This window comes from Pan paniscus, chromosome 3 (genome assembly GCF_029289425.2).
Source record: "Pan paniscus chromosome 3, NHGRI_mPanPan1-v2.0_pri, whole genome shotgun sequence".
NCBI classification, from domain to species: Eukaryota; Metazoa; Chordata; class Mammalia; order Primates; family Hominidae; genus Pan; species Pan paniscus.
Window position 1 is genome coordinate 14,624,448 of NC_073252.2, and position 7,420 is coordinate 14,631,867.

General features: G+C 38.6%; 1 long non-coding RNA gene across 1 annotated transcript; it reads right to left on the reverse strand.

Annotated features, from left to right (window-relative positions):
* Positions 1–658: 658 nt before the first annotated feature.
* LOC117979872 (uncharacterized) lies at positions 659–5,684 on the reverse strand. Its single transcript, XR_004670925.3, has 3 exons — positions 4,719–5,684; positions 2,621–2,814; positions 659–1,258 (listed from the first exon to the last, which is right to left on the reverse strand). It is a non-coding gene; the product is annotated as an uncharacterized LOC117979872 (long non-coding RNA).
* Between the last annotated feature and the right edge of the window lie 1,736 nt (positions 5,685–7,420).

The following is a 7,420-nucleotide window of genomic DNA, read 5'->3' on the forward strand; positions in this document are numbered from 1 at the left end:
TCCTTTGTCTCTAAATCTCTCTATCGTTGGCCGTCCCATCTTCCTACACCATTAGGGCTATGCCATGACTTACTCTATCCAGACTCCCTTTGCACATGGGCTGGAGTCCTACCCCCAGACCTACTTCAGTGACTGTGACTGTGCTGCCTGGTGACATGCTGCCTCTCTCTGTTACAGTCTGTCCACGCGGGTTCCACCTCCTTGCACCCTCCTGTCTCATGTTATCTCCTTTCAGTCCCACCTGATATCATCCACTTATCTATCCAGAATGATTTTGTGCACTCACAGCAAAGTTCAAGACTCCTGATTCCTTTTAATACAGATCTGACACTGCTGAGCTATTCAAAATAATGGCTAAGGAGGGAAGTCATGAAACATGGTATACAAACGCATGCGTGTTGTGCAGTTAGCATTTTAGTTACACATTTGTCTGTCAATCATTTAGAGGGTAAAGTTTGTTCCTTTGAGCATAGATATTGTGGATGACATTCTGTTAATTTTATCTTGTATAAAATCACACAATGTATCATTTTTAATTTTTAACTTGTATTACTTTCAAGTGGAGTAATATCTTTTACATGATTGCAAATGAATCTGAAGGTAGATCATCTTTATTCTCATGATTATCTTCCAAACTTTAAGTTAATGTGCTCTTACCACATTCAACAGGGATGTTTTTAGTCATCTTTAACAACAGTTTCAACTGAATTTTCAAACACATAACACTTTCTTTTTACATTCTTATACCACTATTTGAGATAATATTTTATTAAATTATGTAACAACACAAGAAGTGCAATTGTCATAACAGTTTAGAAAACAAACACATATAACTTTTAAGAAGCAGACTGTGTAGCAAAAATAATATGGTGCATGAGTCAACTGACTAAATTCTCTGAGCACTTATTGTGCCATGGATATTAATAATACTTTTTAAAAAGATATCAGAACCTTCAAAGTTTCTACTCTACTGAGTTGTGCCCGCCTAACTGTATCTCCTTCCAAGCCCTGTTGATAGGTCTTCTCCCCACTGTTGCGTGTGCGTGCTCCTCTGTTAAAATGTCTACTGTCAGGGTCCACTTCCCTGGGGAGCCCTAACTCCTCGCAGATAAACCAAGATATCACATCCCCACAGTCCTGCTGGACTCTGACATTCCAGGAAGCTCACAACAGTTTTTTTCTCTTTTTTAAAAAATCCCATTTGAAATGTACAAAGAGTGCTGCACATTGACTCCAATCATAGTTAAGGATGCTGAACCTGGAGGAAAGAAAGCACATTTAATTCAAATAAAAGCATAGCTCATTTTCCCAACCCCACCAAATCAGGCAATTATAGCACGGGGCCAGAATTTTCTCCCACATTTCACACGTAAAACATAATTCCGCCACCAGCTGCTCACCAGCATTTTGTTGTCTCCTCAACCGACAACAAAATGACAAAACAGATCAGCAGAGGGTGATCTGCCAGCATCACCAATGAGATGCAACTCCCCTCCAACCAGCTTGTCATTAGGAAACCGTTTTCTGTTTCTAAAATAAACCCTCTGAAATTACTGCCTTCCTACATCTGTGCTTCTACCTAGGAGAGAGAGAGAGATGTTCTCCTAACTCACAACAGGTGCTGAGATATGTCAGCGGAGAAAGAGGAAGAACTACGCATAAGTAATGAGAAGCAGAGGGGCAGTTACTCAGGGTCTGAGACAGAGTCTTTTTGCTCATGATATGTACAGCATCAAGGAAATTTAGAAATTTGGCATTAAGTGTGTGTAAAAATAGGATCCCTGGAAACCTATGTTTCGTCACATCAGCTCCTTACTTTTTCTTTTTATGTTACTCATTTTCCTTCTGATCTTACTATACTCTCTATCCACATCACCCATCTTTCCCCAATTCCTCTCCACCAATACTCATTAAGAACCTACTAAGTAAAAATGTACTAAATGCTTTAAATGCAGGAAAAGAGGGCTAGGAAGAATATTTCAAACCCAAATTGGCAATAGCTGCTTCTGCCCTGCAGGCAGGTGGCATCATAGTAGGAACATAAACTTTAGCTCCCCATTCCTTGGTAGACAGAGGGGCAGAGAGAAGGGAAGAAAATGTGAAAAGTCAGACAGTTCTACTTTGTCTCTAAGGAGAAAGCATATGCCAAGAGGTGCACTGCATACCAGAGTACATTAAGGAATCTTCCCATAAGCAAAAATGGAATGGAGAGCTATGTTGGTTTATTTAAAAATAAAAATTAAAAACAAAAAACAAAAAACACCACAGCCACCACCAACAAAACCCCAAATCCCAAAACAAAACCGAGAGGAATTAAGCTTTCAGGAAGCAGTAGGTGCTAGAAGGGTCAGCGCCTGACAGTGGGAGGCCTAGAGATTTCAGCAGACAGAAGGCAAAAATCCAAGGTTCTGTGTAATTCTCCTGGTGCTGTTACAAAAGTTCAGTAAAATTGGTGACATGCCCACAAGTCTTGATGAGTAACAATTTGGAGGTAGGATCCAAAGGAAAGGAATTGAAGATTAAACATGGGGGAATGTGTCAACATCAATTGATAAGATCATGGGTTGACAGAACTCATTCAGTGGGGCCCCAGGAACAAAGGTAACCAGTGAGCACTTACATCCCTACCCTCAATGCATCCGGCAAAAGTTTCAGAATGGCTGAATTGTGTACAAGTAGTTGTTTCATTGTGCATGCAATAGAGTTCAAGCAGATTTCCTTGGAATATTAAAGATTGGACACTCCAGCTGATATCAAAGCATATTCATGAATCCTCCAGCAGGTGTTAGCATTCCCATTTGACAGGTGATGAAGCTGAGACATAAGAGAAGTTATATTATTTGTTCAAGGTTACATAATTAAAAGCAAAGCTATACAGAAGCCAGTTATTGTTTTTATACCATGCTAAGGTATTTTAGGGACACGTAAATATCAAACATTTTGTAGGTTCTTTAATTTATGTGATCCTTCTTACACCATAGGACTAGTTTCATTTTACTGATGAGGAAAAAAATATGTTATGTGTAATTAAGCAGTTTTTGCTAGATGCCATATTTTGGCCATGATTTTAATCAATTTTTTTTCTCACTGTTAAACTGTGCATGAGGTTAGGACTTTCCTTGAGATCAGGACGCTACTGTTCTATTCTGGTCATTTGGGGCCCATGTTTCAGGGAGAGAAGCCTTTTTAAGGGAGGTTATACAGTTTTTGAAAAAAGAGGGTAGGAAAAATGAACTATATTCTCAGAGAGAGAGGAATGAAATATCAGGAGTCCAAGTTGTCACAAACAACTTGTTCTAAACAAGTCAGGAACATTAGAAAGAAATGCATGACGAAAAGTACTTTGAAGTTTTCTGAGCTTCCATTACTCTCATAAAACTATAAAGTCTGTGTGCTTACTTACATAACTAAAAATATTTATAAGAAAGTGAAAATGGTCCACGTTCTTGTTTTAAGGAGCAATGAGAAATTTTGGATCTTTACAACCTTATTTTATCAATTAACAAGGCTCAGGGGGAAATAAACCACATGGATGAAATGGGTGGTGACAACCTCAAAGAGCCAATAAGAATAAGGTCACCTTGGAAATTATATCATAGGAAAAAGGTAGATATAGTCCTGAGATGGTGGCCCTGAGGCTTAAGGAAGGAGAATATATGGTTTCCTGATATGATTATCTATTCTCTTCTCCCAGCTTTTCTGTAAGTCAATATGGATAACCAAATGTATAAGAATATATTATCCTTATAAGTGATATGGGAGTTCCTCTTGAAGGTAGCTATGCTCACCACTATACCAATGTCATATAAGGTAGGTCCTCTTGAAAGGGAATATTTCTATTTAGAAAATGAGTTGATGGTCAACCATTTACATGTGAATATACATACTCAAGTGTGGAATCTGGAAAGAGACTCCAGAGAACAAAGGAGAGCAAAATTGTTATGCATAAGAAAATGAAAAAGATTTGAAATATTGTTGGATTCCCAGAGTAAAGAGTTGCAGAAAGAGCCAGAAAGACTTCTAGGGATGGGTTGCAGTATTGAGAGGCACACCTCAGCTATGGCAATTCATTGATGGTGGAGATCCAGAAAGAACATTTAAGAAGAATCAGCCCTAAAACACAACATCCTCTGTGAAGCTGGCTTATGAATATCTCTCTCTGGACAAATTTTCAGTAAAGCTAGCTACACACTCAAAGGCCTTCTGAGAGTCACTTTAGTTGCTTTTGTTGGTACTAAAACCCAGAAGCACACTTGCATTCTTTGTTTAGAAAGATTAATATAGGAAAAGCACATGCAAGATGATGAGGAAACACACTAGTAAAAGCCTTCAGGAAGAGCATAAATCCAAAGGCATATATGAACTTGAGAAGTTTAGCACTCTAAGAATTAACAAGTGTCTTGTTGGTAGGGAGGGGCATTGGACTTTGCATAAGTCACATAATGAAGTTTGAGACCAATAATTTTTTAAATCCTAAGAGGTCAGGTCACTGATGCTAGGATCATATATATTTGAAACATGCTTATTAAAACAAACCAAAAGCTTGGGTTAAATGAACAAAACATTGTATTATTAAAATAAATTACAGCATATTTATAAGAAAAGTTCCATTAAAAATACAGGAGAGGCCTTATCATGGTCTTCTCCAAGTCTTAGTTAGATCAGGCATTTATAACAGAATGCCATAGCCTAGGTGGCTTAAGACATTTATTGCTCACAGTTCTGGAAGCTGGAAGTCCAAAATTAGAGTGCCAGCATGATCAGGTTCATGGTGGAGACTTTCTCCCTGATCTGGTCCTCATACAGCTTCTCCTTAGTTTCTACACGAAGAGAGAAAGAAAGATATGTTGCCTCCTTCTTTTTTTATAAGGACACCAATCCCATCATGGTGGTCTCACCTCCATTACATTACCTAAATTTAATCACCTTTTAGAAGCCCCATCTCCAAATGCCATTACATTGGATATTAAGGTGTGAACCCCAAGTATCTGAGATATGTCTCAGATGTAGGAGGTTTACTTTGCCAAGGTTAAGGAAACATTCATGACACAGCCTCAGGAGGTCCTGAGGACATGTGTCCAAGGTGGTTGGGATATAGATTGCTTTTATACATTTTAGGGAGCCATGAGGCATCAATTAATATGTGTAAGATGAACATTGGTGCAGTCCAGTAAGGCAGGAAAATTCAAAGTGGGGGTTTCCAGGTTAGAAACAGATAAGAGAAAAATGGTTGCATTCTTTTGAGTCCTTGATAAGTCTTCCACGGAATACACAGTTTAGTCTGGCTCAGTGATTCTGCATTTTTGCATAAACAATATGGCAGAGGAAGCAATCAGATATACACTTACCTTAGGTGAGTTCTGTCTATCCGTGGTCCACAAGGAATTTTCTTGTGGGCAAACTGTAGGGAGGTATGTAGCTTCTTACCTTTTTAGCTATCTTATTTGGAATAAAATGAAACGCAGGTTTGCCCTAAGCAGTTCCCAACTTGACTTTCCCATTGACTTAGTGATTTGGGGATCCCGATATTTATTTTCCTTTCGCAAAGGTTTTGACATATAAATTTTGGGTGGACACAAACATTTAGTCCATAGCATTGCCTTGGCTTATGGCCCACCAGGAGCAATGACCAGTCCTATCGGTGGATCATGCCCAGTCCTGATTTGACTGTTCCGGGTATGCTGTTTGCCTCACTGTACCATGACATCGGCATATTCAGCAAGAGCAAGCTTCCAGCATCATCTTTGAGCATTTGGGCTAAGTGGGGAGGGCCTTGAACTAAATAAACATGTGTATGTTGAGCTAGAACAGAGTTTACAGAGCCCCAAATATATAGTTATGAAAGTATATTTGTGAACTTATTAAAAATAATTATTTTATGTAGACTGCCTTGAAAGAATTTTGCTTTCTTCCTTTTTTTGGTTACTCTGTATTATTTAGTCTTCCTAATAATTATTTACTACTGCATTTTTAAAAGTATAAGCATGTTATTTTTAGTGTGGTAATTATATAGTTGCAATGTATTATTGAAGGATGACTGAACTTTGGAGGAGACCAGGAACATCACGGGGGTGGTCTAGTGATGTCAGTGTAGGCATCCCTGTGGCCTGCCTGTCACCATTGGCATCTGTCAAACAGAGCCAAGTATACAAACACTTCTTAAAACACTGTTATTCTCGAGACAAATAAATCTGCTGCCAGAAAATCACAGTTGCACTTCCATTTCTGCAAAGAGAAAAGAAATTTTATGCTGAAATATTCAGCCTAGGCATACCAAAGGAAGCCCAGTAAATGAATTATGTGCCATTCCCCATGATACAATGTAACATGAATCCTAAGAAATTTACAGGCTTCAGCAATACTAATGAGTTACATGCTCACTACAACTTACAGAAATAAATAGTTTCATTTCAATGTCTACATTGCCACACTGTCTTCATCATATAGCTGGCCACTTTAGCTACACATTTGACAGTCAATACATTTCTAAAGATTATATGGGTTTCCAACATTTGTTTTGAAAACAACTTCAGCATTTCTTCTTTTTTTTTTTTTCTTTCCTATTTAGGTAGAGTCAAAGGTGTTATTCCTTCTGCAGGAAATGGAGACCAAAATGAAAGTAAATAACTGAGGGCTCATCAGCCCATTCACTCATCCATCTGTCCATTGAGGGATATTTCTGAACACAAATACTACCTCTTTCATTTACTTCTGATAAGACTTACTGCACTTTAAGTAGACCCTCTAAAACTGGCTTATTTATCCGTACAATATGGGAGTTTTTACTCCTATATCTCAGAATATTGGAAAGATTAAAAAGTTATGTATACTGAGTGCCTCTAATAATTCCTTTTTCTCCAGTTGGGGGACAGAGTATAAAAACTGTGATTCTGATGCCAAAATACTGAAATTTTAGAGTACTTCCTTTGACTATTTCTGTGACATACAGGACATGTATAGGGAATTGTGACTGTCCAGCAGGCATGTACAGAGTGGACTGTCCCTAAACTTCAAGAAAGTCTGTAGCACAATATCTCTATAGTTTGTTTGGTTGTATTGAGAATATTCTCTCTTTTTTTGAGATGGAGTTTCGCTCTAGTTGCCCAGGCTGGAGTGCCACGATCCAATCTCAGCTTAGTGCAACATCCGCCTCCCAGGTTTGAGCGATTCTTCTGCTTCGGCCTCCCAAATAGCTGGTATTACAGGTGTGTGCCATCATTCCAGGCTAATTTTTTTGTATTTATTATAAACAGGGTTTCACCATGTTAGGCAGGCTGGTCTCGAACTCCTGACCTCAGGTGGTCCACCCACCTTGGCTTCCCAAAGTGCTGGGATTACAGCCATGAGCCACTGCACCTGGCCAAGAATATTCTCTGTATATGTATTCTTCCGCATTTAAGAAGTTACACTAAGTCATTTT